This window comes from Equus asinus, chromosome 21 (genome assembly GCF_041296235.1).
Source record: "Equus asinus isolate D_3611 breed Donkey chromosome 21, EquAss-T2T_v2, whole genome shotgun sequence".
In the NCBI taxonomy this organism is placed as follows: Eukaryota; Metazoa; Chordata; class Mammalia; order Perissodactyla; family Equidae; genus Equus; species Equus asinus.
Window position 1 is genome coordinate 17,116,548 of NC_091810.1, and position 21,761 is coordinate 17,138,308.

Consider the following 21,761-nt stretch of genomic DNA (forward strand, 5'->3'; position numbering starts at 1 on the left):
GGAGCCTGAGACTTCTGAGTCTGACCCAGGGCGAGAGTGGGGGGCCGGAATATGGGGCGAACAGGCCTCCCCACAGCGTTGCAGTGAAGAGGGGTGAGTGAGTGTGAGGGGAGGCCCTGCCCAGCGGCCCGGACAGGCCTGGCTCTGTGGCCATCAGCATGAATCCCCAGGAGGGAGCCTAAGGCCAGCACGGAGGCCCCCGGGGCTCCTCTCACCCTGGGCTCCCTGGGGGGCTGGTCCCTGAACTTATGCCTTCAGACTTTCAAAATTCCTAGAATTGGTTGCAAAAGGCCACCTCAACACTAGCGGAGCTGAGAGAAGGAACATTGTGTTTACATGAGGCTGGCCCAGGGAGACGGGGAGGCCTGGCCAAGGTAAATATCAACACCAGCTTGGCTTTCAAAGTCAAGGATGTGGAAAATAAATAGAGAAGGAAATTTCCCCTCCTGAGGACCCCAGCTGCCCGGGCTGGTGGTGGGTAAGCCTTTCACACACAGCCCCCCCACGTCTACATACACCTACTGCCCCAGAACATTAGGAGGGGGTTGCAAAGCCTGCAGAAGCAGGAATGGGGTGCAAGAAGCCAGGTCTGGGGTCCAGCAACCTGAATGTGGCCAGGCAGGCCCTGCCCTGGGCCCATCGCCCCCCCCCCCAGCTCATCCTCAGCATGGCTTGAACTAGACTCCTGGGCCTGCCTCCTCAGGTGGGATTCAGCGGTAGGGGGCCCGGTGGTGGCGTGGCTGCGTTTCAAATGAAGGCTGCACTTAGGAGCCCCTGGACCTGATGCTCTCCCAGTTCTGTCCATCTGAGTGGGAAACCAGCCACCAGAGGGTTCACCAGCAGGGTGCCCCATTCCTTCCCTCAGCCATTCAATACACACAAACTTATGCAGCCCCTCCCTGTGCCACATGCTGCGCAACCTGCTGCAGAGGCTCCCTCCTTCACTCCTAACAGCCTGTGAGGTGCAGATGGAAACCAGCTCAGAGACGTATGCAGCTTGCCTGGGATCACACAGTAAGTAAGGTGCAGATCTGGGAGCACAGGTCTGTGGGAAAAGGTTAAGGGCTGCCTGCAGGGCTGGGGCAGGCTGCGCGGAGGTGGGGGCCATGGCTGAGGCCCCACCAGGCCAACGTGAGGGGAATGAGGGAGGGAAGCCTTGTGGGCCATGCAGTGACCTCCTGCCCAGCCTCCTGTGTCAGGGGGCGGGGGGGGGACCCCCGCCAATGAGCAATGCCCTCTGCAGATGGGCAGATGCGGCTGCTCACAGGACTCAGGGGCCAGGCTGAGCAGGAGCCTCCATCCATTTGTCATCTATTTTACTGCATCTCAGCTATGGGAAAGGGCCCTCAGCACCAGCCTGCCTCAGCATGCAGCATCAGGGAGAAAGCTGGCACTGAGTGTGGGCAGGCAAGAGGGCTCCTGGCTCTGCCCCTCGCTCCCGGCAGCGCCCAGGCTGTGCAGGCTGTCAAGCAAGACACCCAAACGGCCTATCCTGATGGGACGCTACAGAAGACAGGTGGGGGGTGGACTTGACATAACTGCTCTGGGATTTTTCAGAACGAGCTCCTTGGGCCTGAGAGGGTTTCTCCACTAAGGCAGCCGGTCCTTTACCCCTGGGCTGGGCTCAGGAAGGCTGCAGCAGTCTTAATTTTAAACCTCAAGAAACTTAAACCTCAACAAATACTGTGTGATGTCACTTACATGGAATCTAAAAAAGCGGGACTCAGAGAAGCAGAGAGTGGATGGGTGGGTGCCAGGGGCTGGGGGAGATGGGAGATGCTGGTCAAAGGGTCCCAACACCCAGTTTTAAGAAGAGTAAGTCTGGGGAGTTGACGTACAACATGGTGATTAGAATTAAAAATCCTGCATTGTGTACTGGACATTTGCTAAGAGAGTAGATCTTAAGTGCTCTTACCACACACACACACACACACACACACAATAACTATGTGAGGTGACGGGTGTGCTCATTAACTTGATTCTAGTAGTCATTTCACACTGTATACAAATATTAAATCATCATGTTGTACACCTTTTAAAAAACCATGTTGAACAATCTAAACACATACAATTTTTGTTAGTCATTCCTCAATAAAGTTGGAGGGAAGAAAGAAACTTAAGCCTCATTTCCTCCTAGAATATGGGCTCCCAGAGGGGGCTGACATGGGTCTGCTCCCTGCAGGGTCCTCAGCCTCCGCACAGCACCTGGTGGAGAAAGGGCCCCAGTGAATGTCCTCTTAATGAATGAAGCTTGTATTAAATTGGCCAAGATTTTAAAAAATGGTAATACTCAGTGCTGGCAAGGGTATGGTGAAACACTTCCAGTAGGAATGTAAATTTGTTCCGTATTTTTTTCAAAGAAGAGATTTGGCAATATGTATTACAAAGCTTAAAAAATGTTCATACCCTAAGAAAGAGATAAATGACCTCTTTTTACAGATGATTTTCAAGTACAGCTAGAAACCCAAGAAAATAAATGCTAAGATGAATACGGACAATAAAGAGTATTCAGTAAGATAGTAAGTTACAAAATTAACAACAAATTGTAACCTGCCTGTATACAAACAACGGCCAGTCAGAAAACATAATGGAGAAGAACCCTTTGTAAGAGCAATGAAAAAGATAAATTACTAGGGAATAAACCTAACGTGAAATGTACAACATCTATATGAAAAAACCCTTCAAAACAGTCCTGCGACATCCTCACAAGACTCTCACGAGAAGCCGGCTGGAACCAATGGGGAGCAGCCCTTGCTTTTGCGGTTTATGGTTGACATCAATTAGGATGTCGACTTTCCCCAAGCTAATATATAAATTTTAAGACAATCTCAATTTAAAAAGATCAACAATCTTTTCTGGAGCTAGAAAAGCTGGTTCTAAAGTTTATGCGGAAAATAAGGAAAATATCTAGGAAATCCTTTGAAAAGAAGAGCAATCAGGAGGTTCCCCTCCTATGTGTTTAAACGTCATAAAGTCTATAATTTAGAGAGGATCGTGTCAGCATGAGAACAGACACATGGGCCAATGGGACAAATGAGTCCAGAAAGAGAACGGAGGAGAATGTCCAAGTACATAATGGAAATTTAGTATTTTAATAATAAAGGTCTGGGCAATGTGATCGCACATCATTAGAACAAGATGGACTTTTTAATAAATGATATGGGGACAACCGGATAGTCATTTACAAAAAGATAAAATTGATTCCATGCCCCACACTGTACATCAGAATCAATTCCAAATGGAACAGAAATCTAAATGTAAAAAATGAAACCATTTCAACACTAGATTCCAACACGGTGGATTCCTTTATCAGCAGGGAGTGAGGAGCCTGCAACCCCAAATCTATAAGCAGTAAGAACAGATACATTGGATTATGTAAAAATACATGAGCATTTTGCATGGAAAAAAACACTGAAAGTTGAAAAGACAAACAACAAACTGGGAGAAAACATCACAATATACTATTAAGGGCTAATCTCCTTAATGTACAAATGGCTCTTAAAAATCAAGAAGAGAAAGACCAATGATGTCATTTTAAAAAACAGGCCAAAAACATGGACAGTTCACAGAAAAAGGCAAGCAGCCTTTAAACAGAAGGTGCTCAATGACTTGGAATAAGAGAAATGCTTATTTTCTTAGGACAGAAAAAATACTAACCAGAAGAGAAAAAATTGGGACTTTACAAAAATCTAAACTTCTGGTCTCTGAAAGACACCCCTATGACAATGAAAAGGCAAACCAGAGACTAGGAGAAAATACCCAGACTGTAGAGAAAGAGGACTTGCACTCAGAAATACAAAGAACTCTGAGAGCTCCATAAAAGAAGACAACCTCATTTTAAAAAATGGGCAAAAGATCTGAACACACACTTCACAAAAGAGGAACTACAAAGCCAATGTAGTTCCTAAGCATGCTCAGCATCCTTAGGCTTCGGGAAATGTAAATCTAAACCACAAAGAGAGAGCACACCCCCCCTTCTAGAATGGCCAAAATGAAAAATGCTGGCAACACCAAGGGTGTGCAAGGACATGGAGCAATGGGAACTCACGCTGCTGTTGTGGGAGTGGAAACTGGCCTAACTACTTGGGAGAAAGGTCTGGGGGCTTACAAACACACTTTCTATATGAGCCAGCCATTCTACGCCTGTTTACCCCAAAGAAATGAAAACACATGTCCACAAAAAGACCTGTGCGAGAATGTTCACAGCAGCTTCATTCACCATAGGCACAAACTTGAATCAACCAAAATGCCCATCGGCAGGCGAACAGAGAAGCAAATGGTGGTCTGTCCATACAACGGAGAGTACTCGCCATCAGAACAAAGCACTCCTGCACGCAGCAACAGGTCCGCGTCTCAGTCACTACGCTGAGTCAGAGACGCCCGACGTGAAGGACTACGTCCTGTGCAAATCCATTTATACGAAATTCTAGAAGGGGAAAAACTAATCTATGGTGACAGAAAGTTGATCATTTCTCACAACTTACCAAACTATACACTTTAAACGGGTGCATTCTATTGTATGTAAATTATACCTAATAAAGTTGATTTTTAAAAAAGCTGCACAGAACATTTTCTCACCTATCAGAATGGTAAAAATCCCAAAGCTTGACAATATATTCTGTTTATGACCCTGTGGGAAAACACCACTCTCCTACAGTGCTAGTGGACGTCAACAGTCCAAGCCCTACAGAGGACAATTTGGCAATATCCAACGGAATTATGTATGTCTTGGCTTTTGACCTGGCAAGCTCATTCTTTTTGAATTTTGCAAAAATAAACACAGCAATGATAAGCTAGACGTTAACCTACACGGCTGCCTATGGTGGGGGATGGAGGTAGGGCTGCTCTGAGCATACCTTTTAACTTCAGGATCAAGTAAATGTTTTACATATGTAAAAAATTAAAAGGAAAGATAATCAAAAGCACAGCCATGCAACAAAAATAAATAAATTGGACTTTATCAAAATTAAAAATGTCCTTTGGGGGCCAGCCCTGTGGCCGAATGGTGAAGTTCACGTGCTCCACTTTGGTGGCCCAGGGTTTCACCAGTTCGGATCCTGGGCGCGGACATGGCACCGCTCATCAAGCCATGCTGAGGCGGCATCCCACATAGCAGAGCCAGAAGGACCTACAACTAGAATATACACCTATCTACTGGGGGGCCTTGGGGAGAAGAAGAAGAAAAAAGATTGGCAACAGATGTTAGCTCAGGTGCCAATATTAAAAAAAAAATGTTCTTTGGTGCTTCAAAGGACATTACTAAGAAAGTGAAAAGACAACTGAGCGTGAGAGGATATATCTGCAAGTCACATATCTGATAAGGGACTTGTATCCAGACCCTTTACAACTCAGTAATAAAAAGTCAAATAACGATTCAAAAATGGGCAAAGTTGTCAAATAGACTTTTCTCCAAAAAGACATATAAATGGCTAAGAAGCACACGAAGAGGTACTTGAACATCATTAGGTATCAAGAAAAGGTGAATCAAAACCCCCAGGAGCTACCACTTCACACCCGATAGGATGACTTCAATCAAAAAGTCAGATAATAACAAGTGCTGGTGAAGATGTGGAGACACCAGAGCCCTCATACATCGCTGCTGGAAATGTGAAACGGCGCAGCCACTATGGAAAACAGTCTGGCAGGTCCTCAAAAAGGGAAACAGAGTTACCATGAGGCCCAGCAACTCCACTCTTGGATGCCCACCCAAGAGAAATGAAAATGTGTCCACACAAAAACTTGTACATGAATGTTCCTAGCAATATTAGTGATAGTCAAAAAGTGGAAACCCAAATGTCCACCAACTGATGAATAAAAAGTGGAACATTATTTAGCCAAACACTCGCCTGCCGTCAGTCCTCTCAACAGCCCAAGGACACTGGTGTGCCAGCCCCTCCTCTACGAAGGAGGCAGCTCACGCTCCGGGAAACTGCCTTGTCAAGGAGACTGTGCTAGTAAGGGAGAGAGCAGAGGCTTCTTGCACTTTATCTCACCATTTCTTTACTGTTACACATAATTCCTTCTAAAAAATGATGAAAGACAGCCTCTGACGCTTCCTGCACCGACGCTCTGTTAGTTGATGCACAATGAGTGGCCCCACCACCACCAGCACACACAGGAACCATGGGCAAACCCAGGGCAGGTGAAAGGCCAGGACAGCCTCCGACCTGTCCTGGCTCCTGGGGTCCCCGATCTCTGTCCTCTGACCCTGTGCTCCCACCCTGTGCTCGGGCTGGGGCTGGAGGGAGAGGACCGGCAGTGGCCTGTGCTGTTGTCGGCCGGCGGGGGGCTGGCCCCTGGGATCAGAGCCTGACCCTCGCCTCCCCCCGCCGCCGCCCTGCAGCCCTGACGGCCTACCACTCTGAATCTGGGGGACTTTCCAGCCATCGGGGCTCATCACAAGGTGCCAGGGAGACTGTGTGGCTGGACCGCACACACCCGGAGGGCCGCAAGGTTTCACTTTCCACTCTCTCCAAACGAGACAGACACGTTTGAGAGGAGCCGTTTGTCATCCAGTTTCAAACTTGCGTCCCATTTCTGGACCACACTGACGGAGCCTGCCATGGGCTAGGGTTTTTCTTTTATAAACACCATAATTACCCTGTGAATGGCACAATTATATTTGTGTGTTGTGTGTGTGTTAAAAGTGTTCATTTGTTAAACGTAAACATTTAAACTATACCACAGTTTTTGAAACCTGGTTTTGGCATTTCTTTATTTTTTAATATAAAAATGGAAATATCCAGACCTCTTTGGGCCTCTGAGCGGCCCTGCTCTCCACCCCTCCTCGCTGGGACCTCATAGGTACGCACCTCTCTGCCGGGAAGGACAGAGAACAGAGGGGTCTGGGGGTGGGTTTGCTGGGGAGCAGCTGAAGACGTAGGCTTGGCCTTCCCCAGCAAACTCCCCAGCCAGGGTTCTGTCCACTTGGGGGAAGAATGAAGGCCCCAACATGTATCCAAACGGATCACACTATAGCCATTCATTCATTCACTCACGTACATTCACTCATTCAAAAAACATTTCTTGGGTAGTGCGGCACTCAGCATGGGTGGGGGGCCCTCACGTCTCGCCTGTCCAGGTGGTTAGCACCTTCCTCAAACCTATGGAAAACAATGGGGTTTTGCGGCGGGGGTCTGGTTGTCTGCGAGCCCTTACTGAGCACTTCCAGGAGACCACTGGGGCTAGGGGAGGACCAGAACAGGAGGCACCAAACAGATTCGGGGGGCAGCCAGCCAGAGATGCATGCCCATGGGAGATCCAAGCCAGGCAGGGCTTCCCAGGACAGGGGCCCAATCACAGCCGAGGCTGAGAGAAGACAGGGCTTGCCGGGCTCCCATGGCCAGCAGACTGTGGCCTGTGCTTGGGCCCGACATCCTAGGTCAGGTTCAGGGACAGGAAGGGAGGGAAGGAAGCAGCCCGGCAGCAGTGGGAGAGCAGGGAGGAGCAGAGGGCAGGCTGCAAGCCTCCCGCCCCCATCCAGGCATCCCAGCAGGCCTCTGCCTCGGCCCCCTGGGTGGAGACACCACTGGGATCCCGAGAAGGGAGGCAGGACTGTCCCAGGGTCACTCTGCAGGCTCTTGATGTCCACCAGGGAAAAAGATCGGTCCTTCTCAGCTACCATTGGCCCCTCGCTGCTCTCCCTGGGTCTCCACAGCCCCGCTGGTGTTATTCCCACCCACACTCCACAAAGCACCAGACTCGTTTTCTCAAAAAACCATCCCAGGGGTGGCCTGGTGGTGTAGTGGTTAAGTTCACGCATTCTGCTTTGGCAGCTGGGGTTCGCCAGTTCAGATCCAAGGCGTGGACATATGCACCATTCATCAAGCCATGCTGTGGTGGCATCCCACATAAAAAACAGAGGAAGATTGGCACAGATGTTAGCTCAGGGCCAATCTTCCTCACAAAAACAAACAAACGAAAAATCACATCGTGCCCCAGTTACACAGCCTTCAAAGGCTGTCAGGGGAGAGTGGTATCTCTACCAGGTGCCATGCCCTGGCCCTGCTGATCTGGCAAGCTCACCTCCCATGACTCCCTCTCGCTCACCAGCTTCCAGCTGCCCAGCTCTTCCTTTCTCTCACACACGCCTTCCTTTGGCACAGAGACCTCTCCCCATGACTCTGCGTGGCACAGCCGGCTCTTGTTGGGGCACAGCTCTTGGCGCCTTCCATGATCACCCATCTAAAACGGCCTCCCCCTTAGTCTTTGCAAACAACCAGTTTGGGTCCTCCAGACCCCCACCATAATTTGTCCTCACATTTTACTTTGTCCATCTGCCTGACTCCTCACGGGATCGTGAGCTGCCTGAAGGTAGGGCTGGGTCCGTCTGTTCACTGCTCTGCCCCCAGCCCTGGAACAGAGCCTGGCCCCTTACACAGCTTTTGAATGAACAGTGATTTAGAACCATCTGCTCTGGATAGGATTCCACAGGGGAGGAAAGAAAGGGGATTTTTTGGTGTCAACTTAATACCCAAGAATCAAACAGTAGAAAGGGTCCTTCAGACCAGCTGGTTACTGGGGTCTCTGGCAAGTCAAGCCCTTGGCCTCCAAGCCCCAAAGGACGGTGGGGCAGAGCTGTGGGGATCCCCTGGCGGGAGCCCGTGAAGGAAATGGGCAGCAGGGCCAACTTTCTGGGAGAGGCTTAGCTTGAGACCACTGACACATTATTCTCCTTCCTGGGCCCCACCACTGGGTCCCAAACCAGGAGATGGAATGCAGAGGACAATTCTTGTTTCTAGACTCCAAGAGGCCCCAGTGCAGGATCAGTGCTGGTCACAAAGCCCACTCTGAACGCAGCAGCTGTGGGGCCTCCCTAGATGGAGGGCCTCTGGGCTAACCTGTGACCGTGCCAGGCCCAGGTCCACTTGTGCCGCATGTGCCTGGGAGGGCCTCAAGAGGTGCCAGTGGGTACAGGCCCAGGTTCTGACTTCACGGTTCCCGGGCTCTCGCTTGGAGTGCTTGTCACACCATGGAGACCTGGGCCAACTGAGGAACAACCCTGCCCTCTCTCTCACAGTAAGTCCAGAACGCAGGAGGATGGCGCAAGTGCCCTCACGTCCACGTCTGTGCCACGGACTCCAAAAGCTTGGAGATCCTTCTGCCCCTCGGCCCAGGCTGGCTGATGTGAACTGCCTAGGCCTGCTGACGTGAGCAGATGACAGCCACAGGGGACAAACAAGAGGGGAGAAGAAGGTAGAGTCTGCCTGAGGAAGGCTGGAGCAGACGGCAAGGGCTGCCCCGGGGACTGGTCACCCACGTCCTGCAGAGGACTTCCAGGGGCCCTTGCTGTGTGTCAGTGCAGTCAGGGCCCCCTGCTCACGTTACATCCATACGCCTTTCACCCTCGCTCGTGGAGATGAAATGACTCCTCCCCGCTCCACCCCCGGGGTCTCCACTCTCCCCTCTCATACACCACCGCTTTGGTGCCCTACTTTTGAAAGATGCCGACCTGCTGTTCACCCTGTACCCCATTCATGACCTCCTCTAGCCTGGCCTCTGCTAGGCACCAGATCTGGGAGGGGAATTAAGGCCCAACCCCTCTTCTCAGGGGACCCCAGCCCCAAACTCAGCCTTCCAGACACCAGGCAGTTGAGGGCTGGGGGAGGGGGGGAGGGGGTAGCTAGAACTTCTGGGGCAACTTCCAGCTCTGGAGTCTTCTGATGAAGAACTTCTCACCAGCCTGTCCCGCCCCCACAGGCATCAATTCAGGGGCCTTGAGTGCACTGCCCCGTGCCCCCACTGCTCCAGGGGCTCTAGGAACAAGGTTAAGGTTTTACTAGAAAGAAACTCATGGCCAAGGCAGCTGGTAGGGCGCAAATAATGACTTACACAAAGCACACAGGGCAGCTAATGGTGAGGGGAGGAAAAGGAGAAAGGAAATGCTTTACATTGGCGGCAGGATGGGGGCCTCTCCCCCTGCAGAGGGGAGTGGGTGTGGAGGACACCTCTGTCTGGCTGCGCAGCTGATCAAAGGCACATCAAGGGAGGAGGCAGGGCCTGGGCCTGTGCACACATGCAGCTCGCACGCCACCTTCGGGGGGTCTCTGCCCCCAGTCTTCCCTGCTCCCCCCACAAAGATGCTCTAGGCTTCAACTGACAAGAGGAGAGGGTCTCATGTCTCAGATCCAGAGAAAGAAGTGAGGCCAACACACCAGGTTTGCGCTCACAGAAGTGCGGGGAGGTGCTTAGTTCCTTGAGGAACCGCTTAGGTGAGCAGCTGCTAACTTTACTGCTCCAGGCACCAAGAAGACAGCTAACACCTGAAACACCAAGAAACAGGGACAGGGTGCCCTAGAGGGGGTACCCAGGGGGTCCTCATCTTAAAGGTGGCACAGGAGGGGAGCAGTGGAGAACAGGCTGCTGAGAGCAGCTACTGGGCTGAGAGAAGGAGGAACGGAGGACAAGGTCAAGGCTGCAGCTCCCCTCCATCTGGGGAGGTACAGACCTCAGGTGACATCACCCAGTGGCAGGGAGGCTCCATGACAGCCCACCTGAGGAAGGGCTGCTGTTTCCACCTTCCCACCAGGGCTAAATGGGCCTCCAAGGCCAGGGCAGAGGCACCCAGGAGGCAGGGGGGAGGTATGTGCCATGGTGGCCAGGAGGCTCAAGCCATCCCCTGGGCCACTAGGGCTGGGATCCTTGTCCCCACTCTACTGCAAGGGAGATGGGCCCATGCAGAGGATGAGGGTTAGGTGGGCATCAAACACGTTTTCAAGCCAGTTTGAATGACGTGAGAAAATGATCAGAAATGTATTAAATGAAAAGAGAAAATAAAACTATGTTCAGTCTGACCCTGGTTACACACATGTGTAGTGGGGAAAAAAGGTTAGAATTAAAAAGCAAAACAGAAGAGTAACCTCTGAGTAGTTCAATCATGGGTATAAATTTTATTCTTTATTTTAGAATTTCTTTTTCAATGCTCACATAGGACTTTCATGATCAGAAAAAATGTGGGGCAAAGAGGGATACTTATGCCCCGGGGACTCGCCACAGTGCACGGGGGCTGCACCTGTCGGTTTCCTTTGTTTTTCCTGCCAAGGAAGCTCTGAGAAGCAAAATAAGAACCCTCCTGCCCAGGGGCAATGCTGCCATTGTAACCACGGCCTCCTCCAAGGGCTTTACACGAGGACCCTGGGACTCCCAGCCCGTAGCAGGGCTGCCGAGGGTCTCCATTCCGTTGGGCTGGAAGATGGGCCTCAGGGCCCCGAGGTGCTTAGTGCCCTCCCTCTGGCATGCCCTGCAACGCGCACCAATAGGTCACAGTGCTGCCAGGGCTCACGGAGCAGAGGAGGCACGGCCAGGCCAGCGTGGGCGCCCAGCCCAGGCTGGGTCCCAGCTCCTCGGCCCCTGGGACGGCTAGGGGTGCGGTAGGGCTGAGGGCAGGGCTGTGGCCGCTGCTGGAGGAGCGTGGTGTGTCCTGGGGATGAAAGGCAGGGGACGTGGCGAGAAGGCGTTGCCCGCTTGTTTGCTTTCTTCTCGGCTCCAAAACACATTTTTCAAATTAGGTGGTAAGAACATAGGGCAATTTCTGTGGCATCAACATACTTTCTTTCAAGATATGATTTATATGTTTGGCCCACATTTTAAATGAAATGGTTATTGAGATAAATGGCCGTGCTGGAGGCTGCAAAATGGTTTCCATTATGTAGTTCTTCTCAGTTCCTGAGAAAACTTTCTGAAAAGTGCCCCTTTAAAAAGGCGGCCACTTTGGCATTTTGTTCTTACCTCAGAGGGCGTTTGGGGTCAGCGCTGGAGGGGCGGGAGGGAGAAGAGTGGGACAGCGGGGAGCCCTGGAGGGGTGAACGCAGGAGATGAACATATGCAGACCTGACTTGGCAGGAAGAGGGAACAGTGAAACGTTAAATAATGCAAACGCAGACACCCTGGGGGATCAGGGAAGGGCCGAGATTCCATCCCACGTGCCTTTTCCCGGAGGGCCCTGCCTCTGGGCCTGCACCGCGGGGACTGCGGGACAGGGATGCGGCAGACGCTGAGCCCCGACCCTGTACAAAGCTACAGGAACCGGACAGTGTGGCGCTGAGATAGGGAGAGGAGAGAGGCGGAAACAGACCCCAGGCATGGGGCAGCTGACTTTCCACAAAGGTGCCAAGGTACTGCAAAGGGGAACAGGGTCTTCACCAAATGGTGCTGGGACAATTAACATCCATATGGGGGAAATGCACCTCGACCCTTACCTCAGACCATACACAGCACCGAACCTGAAATGCATCATGGCCATATAGGTAAAAGCTAAAAGTATTAAAGGTCTAGAAGAGAACATTTTAAAAAATGAGATTTAGGGGTAGGCAAAGAATTCTTAGGATGCTAAAAGTATGAACCATAAAATTAAAAATTAATCAATTGGACTTCAACAAAATTCAAAACTTTTTCTCTCTTAAAGACAATATTAAGAAAATGAAAAGGCACATCAAAGATATGAAGAAATATATCTGACAATAAATATATCTGACAAAGGACCTATGTCCAGAAAATACAGAGAACTCTTACAACTTAATAATAAGAAGATAACCCAGGAAAACATGGGCAAAAGATTTGAGAGAAATGTCACAAAATAAGATATACAGACAGTAAATAAGTACATGAAAAGATGTTCAACATCCGTCGTCACCAGAGAACTACAATAAAATACACGAGATGCCACCACATACCCACCCATTTGGCTGAAATGAAGAAGACTGCCAGCTCCAAGTGTTGACAGGATGTGGAGCAGCCAGAACTCTCATACACTGCTGGTGGGGACAGCAACTGGTACAGCCACTTTGAAAAACAGTTTGACCGTTTCTTTAAAAATTAAACATACTTACATCATATGATAAGCCAGCAATTCCAGTCCCACGTAATCAGTCAAGAGAAATGAAAACGTATGTCCACACAAAGACTTGTACACAAACACACACTGGCGCTTTATTTATAACAGTCCCAAACTAGAAACAACTCAAATACTCATCAACAGGTGAGTGAATAAACGATCATGGAATATTCATAAAATGGGGCACCATCCAGCAATAAAAAGGGACAAACTACTGACACATGCAACAACATGGATGAATGTCAACATATTATGCTGAGCAAAAGAAGCCAGAGAAAGAGTACTTAATATATGATATCAAAAAACAATCCTAAAATTTGTATGGAACCACAAAGACCTCAAATAGCCAAAGCAATTATGAGAAAGAAGAACAGAGCTGGAGGCATCATGCCTTCTGATTTCAAACTATACACAGAACTATAGTAATTAGAACCGTATGGTACTGGCATAAAAACAGACACACAGACCAATAGAACATAATTGATAGCCCAGAAATAACCCCCCACATTTACCGTTAACTAATCTTTGACAAGGGAGCCAAGAAAACTCAATGTGGAAACAGTAGTCTCCTCAACAAACGGGGTTGAGAAAAGTGGATAACGACATGCAGAAAAATGAAATTGGACCCCTACCTTATATCACTTGCAAAAATTAACTCAAAATAGATTAAAGACTTAAACATAAGACCTGATTCTGTAAAACCCCTACAAGAAAACACAGGAAAGAAGCTCCCTGACATTGGTCTTGGCAATGATTTTTTAGATATCACACCAAAAGCACAAGCAAGAATAGTAAAAATCAACAAGTGGGACTACATCAAACTAAAAAGCTTCTGCACAGCAAAAATAACAATTAACAAAATTAAAAGGCAACCTACAGAATGGGAGAAAATATTTGCAAACGATATATGGGATAAGAGGTTAATATCCAATATATATAAAGAATTCATACAACTCAATAGCAAAAAAACCATCTGATTAAAACATGGGCAGGGGATCTGATGGACATTTTTCCAAAAAGACACAGATGGCCAACAGGTACATGAAAAGACATCACTAATCATCAGGGAAATGCAAATCAAAACCACAATGAGCTATCACCTCACCCCTGTCAGAATGGTTGTTATCAAAAAGACAAGAAATAACAAGTATTGGCAAGGATGTGGAGAAAAGGGAACGCTCGTACACTGTTGGTGGGAATGAAAATTGGTGCAGCTACTATGGAAAACAGTATGGAGGTTCCTCAAAAGATTAAAAATAGAACTACCATATGATCCAGCAATTCCACTCCTGGGTCTATAATCCAAAGGAAATGAAAACAGGATATCAATGAGATATATGCATTCTCATGTTCATTGCAGCATTACTCACAACAGCCAAGATATGGAAACAACCCAAGTGTCCATCAGTGGATGAATGGATAAAGATGTGGTAGATACACACACACACATGCACACTGGAATACTGGAAGAATATTTTTCAGCCATGAGAAAGAAGGAAGTCCTGCCATTTCTGACAACATGGATGGATCCTGAGGGCATTTTGCTAAGTGAAATACGTCAGACAGAGATGGACAAATACTGTATGATCTCACTTATATGCGGAATCTAAAAAAGCTGAAGTCATGAAAACAGACAGTAGAACAGAGGTTCCCAGGGGCTGGGGGTGGGGGAACTGGGGAGCTGCTGTTTAAGGGGACACACTTGCAACCAGTAGATGAATAAGTCCCGGAGCTCTAAGGTACAGCACAGTGCTTATAGACAACCACACTGCATTAGAAACTTCAGAGCTGCTAGGAGACTAGATCTTAATCATTCCCATCACAAAAAAGGAAAAACGATTGTGATGTGATAGCGGTGTTAGCTGATGCTATGGTGGGAACCACGTTGCAACATATAAATGTATCAAATCAACACATTGTACATCTTAAACTCACACAATGTTATATGTCAATTATATCTCAAAAAATAAATTTAAAAATAAAAATAAAACAAAAAATATGATTCCATTTATATGGAACCCTAGAAAATACAAATGGAATCTGCAATGACAGAAAGCAGCCCCTCAGTCCTCTGGGGCTGGGCAGCGGGGCATTTGACTGCGAAGGGCCATGAGGAAGTCTTTACCTTTCGGAGTGACGGAAATTGTCCCTATTTTGATGGTGGTGGTGGTTACACGGGTGGTGTAAGTTTGTCAAAACTCAAAGAAATGTACACTTTTGCATACATTTTATTGCATTTAACTTACACCTCAATAAATTTGATTTTTTTAAATACAGCAAAAAAAGATATATGATCCCATGTGTTGCTTCACAACAGGGATATGGTCTGAGAAATGTGTCCTTAGGCAATTTCGTCGTTGTGTGAACATCACAGAGTGTAGCTACACAAACCTAGATGGTACAGCCTGCTACACACCTAGGTTACATGGTGCTAATGTTAGGGGACCACCGTCGTGTATGCGGTCTTTCGTTGACTGAAACATTGTTATGCAGCACGTGACCTTATAGCCAAAAAGGAGGAGTTCACAGAACATAAACACATATTTATAATAATTGCCAAAAAAGATGATAAGAGGAATACTGTGTCCTTTCCAAAATGGGCAAGAAGGCAGAACGTGCGCCACGCTGAAATGGGGCCCCTTCTACCCTTTCAGCACCATAACTGCTTCTGCACCATTTTATCTCAAAGTCTTACTTCCCAACCGGTATAAGCAGAACAGAGTGATTACAGTCGAGTGACCCCTTGCTTCCTCAGCTAGGTGACCCCCTTTAGTCACCAATTGACACTATGTGGCTTAGCTGAGGAGTGAAGAGCCTGGCCTCTGAGGCCAGACTTCCTAGCTTGCATTCCTGCTCTGCCGCTTACTAGCTGGGTGACCTAAGGCAGTTTACTTAATCTCTCCGTTTTCTCATCTGAAAAACAAAGACAAAAATGATACCTCCATCATAGGGTTGTTGCGACAATCAAATGAGTTAAAAGGTATAAAGTGCTTGGAACAGAGCCCAACACAGAGTAAACACACGAGTATGTGCTGTTAATTTGTCTAAAATTACTGAGAACACAACTTCACAAACTGAAAAAAAATTTCTGTTCACATCACTAACATTTTTTAGTAAATGATGGAAATTGTGGGTAATTGATCTCATATAATAGCCTAATTAAAACTTCTTATGGTGAAAATAACATTTCCCCTCTCTGATGTCCCTTGGGGAAGAGGACATCTTAGATGTCACTCCTCCACTCTCTCAGTCACAAGGATTATTAAGTGCTGATTCTGTTTCATATTCATATTCAACTGAGTCTTTTTAATCTCTATCATACCGTTGTGTCTTAGAGATAAACAACTTATGGCTCAGAGAGGACAGGTGACTCGGCCTGGGTCACACAGCCAGTAAATAGCAGAGCCCAGATTCAGACTCAGTTCTGTCTGGTTGCACAGCCCTTGTTCTCGTCTTCACTTAATTCAACCACTCATCCGTTCAACATTTATGGAGCACTGACTGTGTACCAGGCCCTATGCTAAGCTCTGGGTGTTCAGCAGTGATCGGGACAGGTAAGGCCCCCACTCTAAGGAGGTCTCCACCTGTGTGAAGCTCATATTCTAGGGGAGCTGACGAGAGACTAACACATAACTGGATTGAAGAAAACAGTTCCAAGACACGTAAGTACCATGAAGGAAAACAAACACAGAGTGAGAGCTGGAATAACAGAGGAGTACTTACTTTAACAGGGATTTTGAGTAAGGCCTCTTGGAGGTGACATTTAAAAGCTGAGATCTGAAAGATGGGAAGGAGCCAGCCCATCAAATAGCTGAGGGAGGGTGGCTCTAGGTGGAGAGAACAGCAGGTGCAAAGATCTGAAGCGGGAAAGGGTGCGGTGTGCTCCAGGCGCTGAGAACATGCGCTTGGGTGGGAAGAGTCCAAGGCAGAGGGACAGGGGCATCTTCGATCAGAGGGTCCATGGTGAGGAGTCAGGGTTTATTCTAAACCATTGAACTTAAGCAGGAAGCAACATGATCGTGGACAATGCTAGGAGAAATGGAGAACAGTGAACGTATCTGAAGTGTGGTTTGGAGGGAGAATCAGCAGGCCAATAATAAGTATCTAAGATCAGAATCCTAAAATGTCAGAGCTGTAAATGATTTTACATGCATCAGGTTCACCCCCGCTGTTACAGAAGGGGAAACTGAGTTGGGACTCAGAGAGAGGACATGGCCCAAGCAAGGTCATCGGCAGAGCAGTGCCCAGAACCCTAGACTCTAGGGTGGTCCTCAGCTGCCCCATCCAGTCCCGGGTCAGAGCTGCAGGCTCAGTCCACGCCTGCGGAAACAGAGGCGAGAGGGTCCGCTCTCCCCGGACTCCCCTATCGGAGCACACTCACACAAATGTTTGCTCTAAAAACAAGGGCAGCGGCCTCCACAGAACGCAAACATCCTCCCTAGGTGTGTGTGAAACTCTGCACTTTTCCTGGGAAACAAGTTGTGGCTTTCTTCCTCTGCAGTCCTGGTGAAGGTCCTGGGAAGGCACAGATCTATCCCGAAATCCAGGCTCCACCGCCAGGATGAAACTAAGGAGTCCGTGAGGACGGCTGCCGCTGACAGAAGAGGGTGCTGGCAAGGTGGCGCTTGGGGCCCCAGCTGTCTCTGGGCACATTTCCCTGAGCCCACAGTGGTAGGGGCGTTGAGTGGACCAGCTCCAGGGCTTATGAGGGTTGGCTATGCTCATTAACAGCAGTCCTGAAAGATACTTCTTTCGCTACCTAACTCATGCTTACTGAGCTATTTTGAACCCACTGGAAGGCTCTCAGTTCCCCTCCAGTCCTGCTCCCCTGGCCTCTAGGGTCAGTCCTTTCAAATTCCTCCTACCCAGGTACAGCCCTGCGAGGCCCAGAGAGGTCAGGGACTAGCTCGGCCGGCCCCTACCTGCTCAGTGCAGAGGGGGGGTCTCCTCATCCCCAGTGGCAGGTCGTGAGGCCCCCTCCCTCCTGAACCACAGCCAGGCTGGGCAGCCTGGCCGCTGGTTTGGCAGGGGCCTCTGCCCCTCCCATTTGGAACTGCTGAGAACAATGAGCGTTGGGGCTCCTTTTTTATGGGATCAGCAGAAATTCTTAAAAAAAGGACTGACGCGCTTCACCATGAGCGGCTGGCAGGAGCCCTGGGTCCCGGGCAGGTCTGAAGGGCTCTCGGGAAGGCAGATAGAGAACGGCGCACACAGCTCTCCCCGAGTCAGAACACAGAGTGCCTCATCCTGGCTCCCCCAACTTCTGTGCCAAGGAGCCTGGACCTCCAAATTCCAAAACTGAGAGGAGCGAGCCCTTGTGCTTCCAGTGCCAAATCCACCTGAAAAGCTGGTCCTCACACTGGGCTTACAGCTGAGTTCTCAGTCCACTGGCCCAAGAGCCCTGTCAGGGCCACCGTCCCATCATCACTCCTCCTGCAACAGGTCAAAGGGGGCCTGCTCTGAACGCCCTCTTGCCGCGCACACACTCCTCCCCCTGCTCTGGGAGGGGTCGGTGCAGGAAACTTTTAGGATGATAGAAATTGGGGTTCTACCTTAGGGACCTGGGCACTGAGCTAGGTGCCACCGGGGATACAAAGATGACTACGAAGGGATGGTCCCTTCCTCCAGGAGTCTTCATCTGGCCAGGAAGATAAGGCACACGTCAGACGACAGTAGGCAGGGTGTTTGACAGATGGGCCCAGTGGCGCAGCCTGAACTAGAGGGGGCTGGGCGCTCAGCTAAGGCTCTGCATGAGATGGTCTCAGTCTAGGTCCTGCAGGGTGAACATTCCAGAGGGAATGCCAGTATGGCTCCAAGGGTGGCTCCCAAGCAAGGGGCATCCAGGAAGAATTCAGTCAGCCATTCACAGAAGGCTTCCTGGAGGAGGCGATCCGCAAGTGAACAGAGGGTCGCACAGCTGGGGCGCTAGAGGGGAGCAGAGGCATTGGGGTGAGGAGGTGCAGGGTGAGGACTGAAGGCCAGGTGGGGTGGAGGCTCCTGTCAGGAAGGAAGGAAAGGAAAGGCAGGGAAGGCTTCTGGGGAGGGGACCCGAGATTGGGAGAAGCATCTTAGGGAAAGGTTACTGAGCTAAGCCACCCTTCCATGGGGTGGGAGGTTCCAAGTGGCCAAGTACGTGATGGCAGGCAGTGACTGGGGCTCTGTCCCCAAGAGGTCAGCAGGCCCAGAAGACCAAGCCAGGAGAGAGCAGCTTCCCACTGCGGACAAAGGACAACTGGTTTTGAGAGACGATGAGCCACTGGCCACGGCTGGCCACTCAGGGCTCGACTACACGGCCCGCTGACAAAGAGCACGCAGCAGCTGCTTTCAGGACAGCAAATAGGAAGCCATGGTGTCCAGTCCCTGCCCAGCGGCATGGAGCCAGCCGGCATGAAGGACAGCCATTGAGGAAGGGCTCTGCTGCCTTCCACACTGCCTGCACTTTGGGGCAAGGCTGCCTTCTCCATGAGTGTCCAACCCAAGTGGCAACACAGGGCCTGCCTGTGAGCAGAAGATGTGAGGACAGGCGGCGCGGGCCTCTGGTCCAAGACAAACAGCGTGCTGAGGCAACACCGATCATGCCTTTCTTTACCTTGGCAATCTCATGCCCACACCTAAATATAGACGCCTCTGCAGAACGGGCATCTGCCTGCTCCACAGAATCGGCGGTCCAACTAACAGCAGAAGGGCACAGCGTTAAGACTCCAGAAGCTTTTCACTACGTGTTGCTGGGATCTCAAGTTCCTTTCTTGTTCAGACTGAACATGCTCAGCTGCAGATGAAGAGGACAGACGGCCTGGCAGAGCGGGGAGCCATGCCAACAGGACAGACGTGCAGCTTTTCACCAGCGAGGAGAGAAGGTTCGGAACCCCGCAGCCCCAGCGATGCGGTGCTTGGGTCAGTGCTCTTCCAGCCCACACAGCCCAGAAGAGCTGCGGTTCTCGACTTCTCCTTCGTGGCTGCACATTTCTGATGGTGGGAAACCGAGGCCTCAAGAGGTGCTCCAAGTTTTTTTTAATTGGCCTTAACTTGAAAGAAATTGAATGTTTAAGAGCAAAAAAGAAAGGGTAGTTCATTCTTTTAATAAATATTTTTTTAAAAAACAACTGTATAAACCATTCAGAGTTTCCTGCTTCTAGTTTCTTTCCTTCTTCTCTTTCCTCTTTCTTGGTCTGTTGATAAACGGCAGAAGCTAAGTTTGGGATGCTGCATTTTGGTCAACAGAGAAGAAAGAACAACTGTGGCTTCAAAAAATAACATCTTTAAAGAATCAGCTCCATGTATTGCCTCCCATCTCTACTATCTCCTCAAAAGTAGTTTTTGGTGACAGCTTTTAGTCATTTCAGAAAGGCATTTCCGCTTCAATGTATTTACGTAGCGGCGGGCTGTTTTTACAGAATGGGGCTTTTCTCAGTGGTCCCAAACTACCCCGAGAAGAAGGTAAATGAAAGTTCATGTTGGGAACAACATCAAACCCAAGCAGAAGAATAACAAAAAGCAGGCTAACGTATGGGCCTAACTCTTTACAATCACACTTAAAAATCACTTTATCTTTCTTAATAAATTATTGCAAGCTGGACTGGTGAAAAAATCACTCCAGAGGAGGTTTACAATATAAATAACCACTAAGACATCATTTTCTTTGTTTTCGTTGGCATGGGTCTTGCTGAGTTTAAATGAACATGCACAGTGATGACGAAAGGAGCCAGAGCGCGGGCTGGGGGATAAACAGCTCAGTGTGGCCACCCAAACGTGCCTCCGGGCCCCTGGCACCCTGGCTGGCAGCACAGTGGGGGGTGAGGGGTGGGTGGGTGGATGGGGTGGGGGCATTGAGTGGGCTCTCAGACCCTCAAAGGGCCACAATTCCAGGTCATGGACTTCAGGGTATGGAGTACTGAGGCCACACCCTCCCTCTCTGCTCTGCCCAAAGGTCCCTTCCAGGCTGTCCCTGTCTCGGGGCCCTTCCTCCGGTCCTTCCCTCTCAGGCTGGGGCCTGCTCCTCTTCTCCACCTCTCGGGGAAACCTTCCAAGTTAGCATCCTGGTACCTAGTGTGTATGTGAGCCAATGCCAACACCACTAGGGGATGGTGTGCAAAGAAATGAACAAAACTCAGGGCCTCCTGCAAAGCCCCTGTGCTCTGTCAATAAAACAGCTCATTCTCCTGCCTGTAGACGGCTTGCCAGGCACTGTGGTAAACACACCATTCATCCTCTGGATTCATCCTCACCCCACGTGGAGACAGGTGCTATCATTACCCTTGGGAGAGAAGCCTGTGATCATAACCACCAGCTCCATCTCCCTCTCTGCACCTCCTTCCAGACTCAGCTCTCGGTCCTCCTCCTCTCTTTCCCCCGGGCACACGGCACTTGTGGTTTAGGCGGTGCAGGTGAGGCGCTCCTCAGGATCAGTGGCTGGGTATTAGTTTTGTGTCTGCAGCATCTCACACGGTGCTTAGCACCAATAAACACTCAATAAATCGTAAACCATGCATAAATCAAGAAATTACACACAATAAATGCTTGGTGAATGAGAGAATAAGAGAGTAAGTATACTCTTAGCACTGAGCACCCTATGAATTCTCTTTCTCCCATTTTGGATCCGCAGTCCTCACGGTGCTTACCACAGGAGGTGACAAGGGATTGGTCTGCCTGTTGGCATAAAATGCAATCTTTTCGTTTCTAAGTCTTAACAAGTGATCACTTTCTAAGTGATGACTCTGGGGAAGATTAAATAATTAAATTTGATGATTAAATTCATTGAATTTGATGCCCGCAAACTGTTTAGAACAGTGGTTGGCACACAGTAGGCACTCAATAAATGTTAGCTACTGTTATTATTAGACCATTTCCAGCTACTTAATAAACTTCAAAATGCTACGCTGTCAGGGTGGACCTTAGTGAAAGGCAACACACAGACCTGTAGACAATTTGC

The 21,761-nt window shown here is 49.3% G+C and overlaps 1 protein-coding gene across 10 annotated transcripts in view; it reads right to left on the reverse strand.

The window, feature by feature from the left end:
• The window catches only part of ATG7 (autophagy related 7), a 350,121-nt gene that overhangs the window by 2,770 nt on the left and 325,590 nt on the right, over positions 1 to 21,761 (reverse strand). The gene's annotated exons all lie outside the window — the stretch shown is intronic.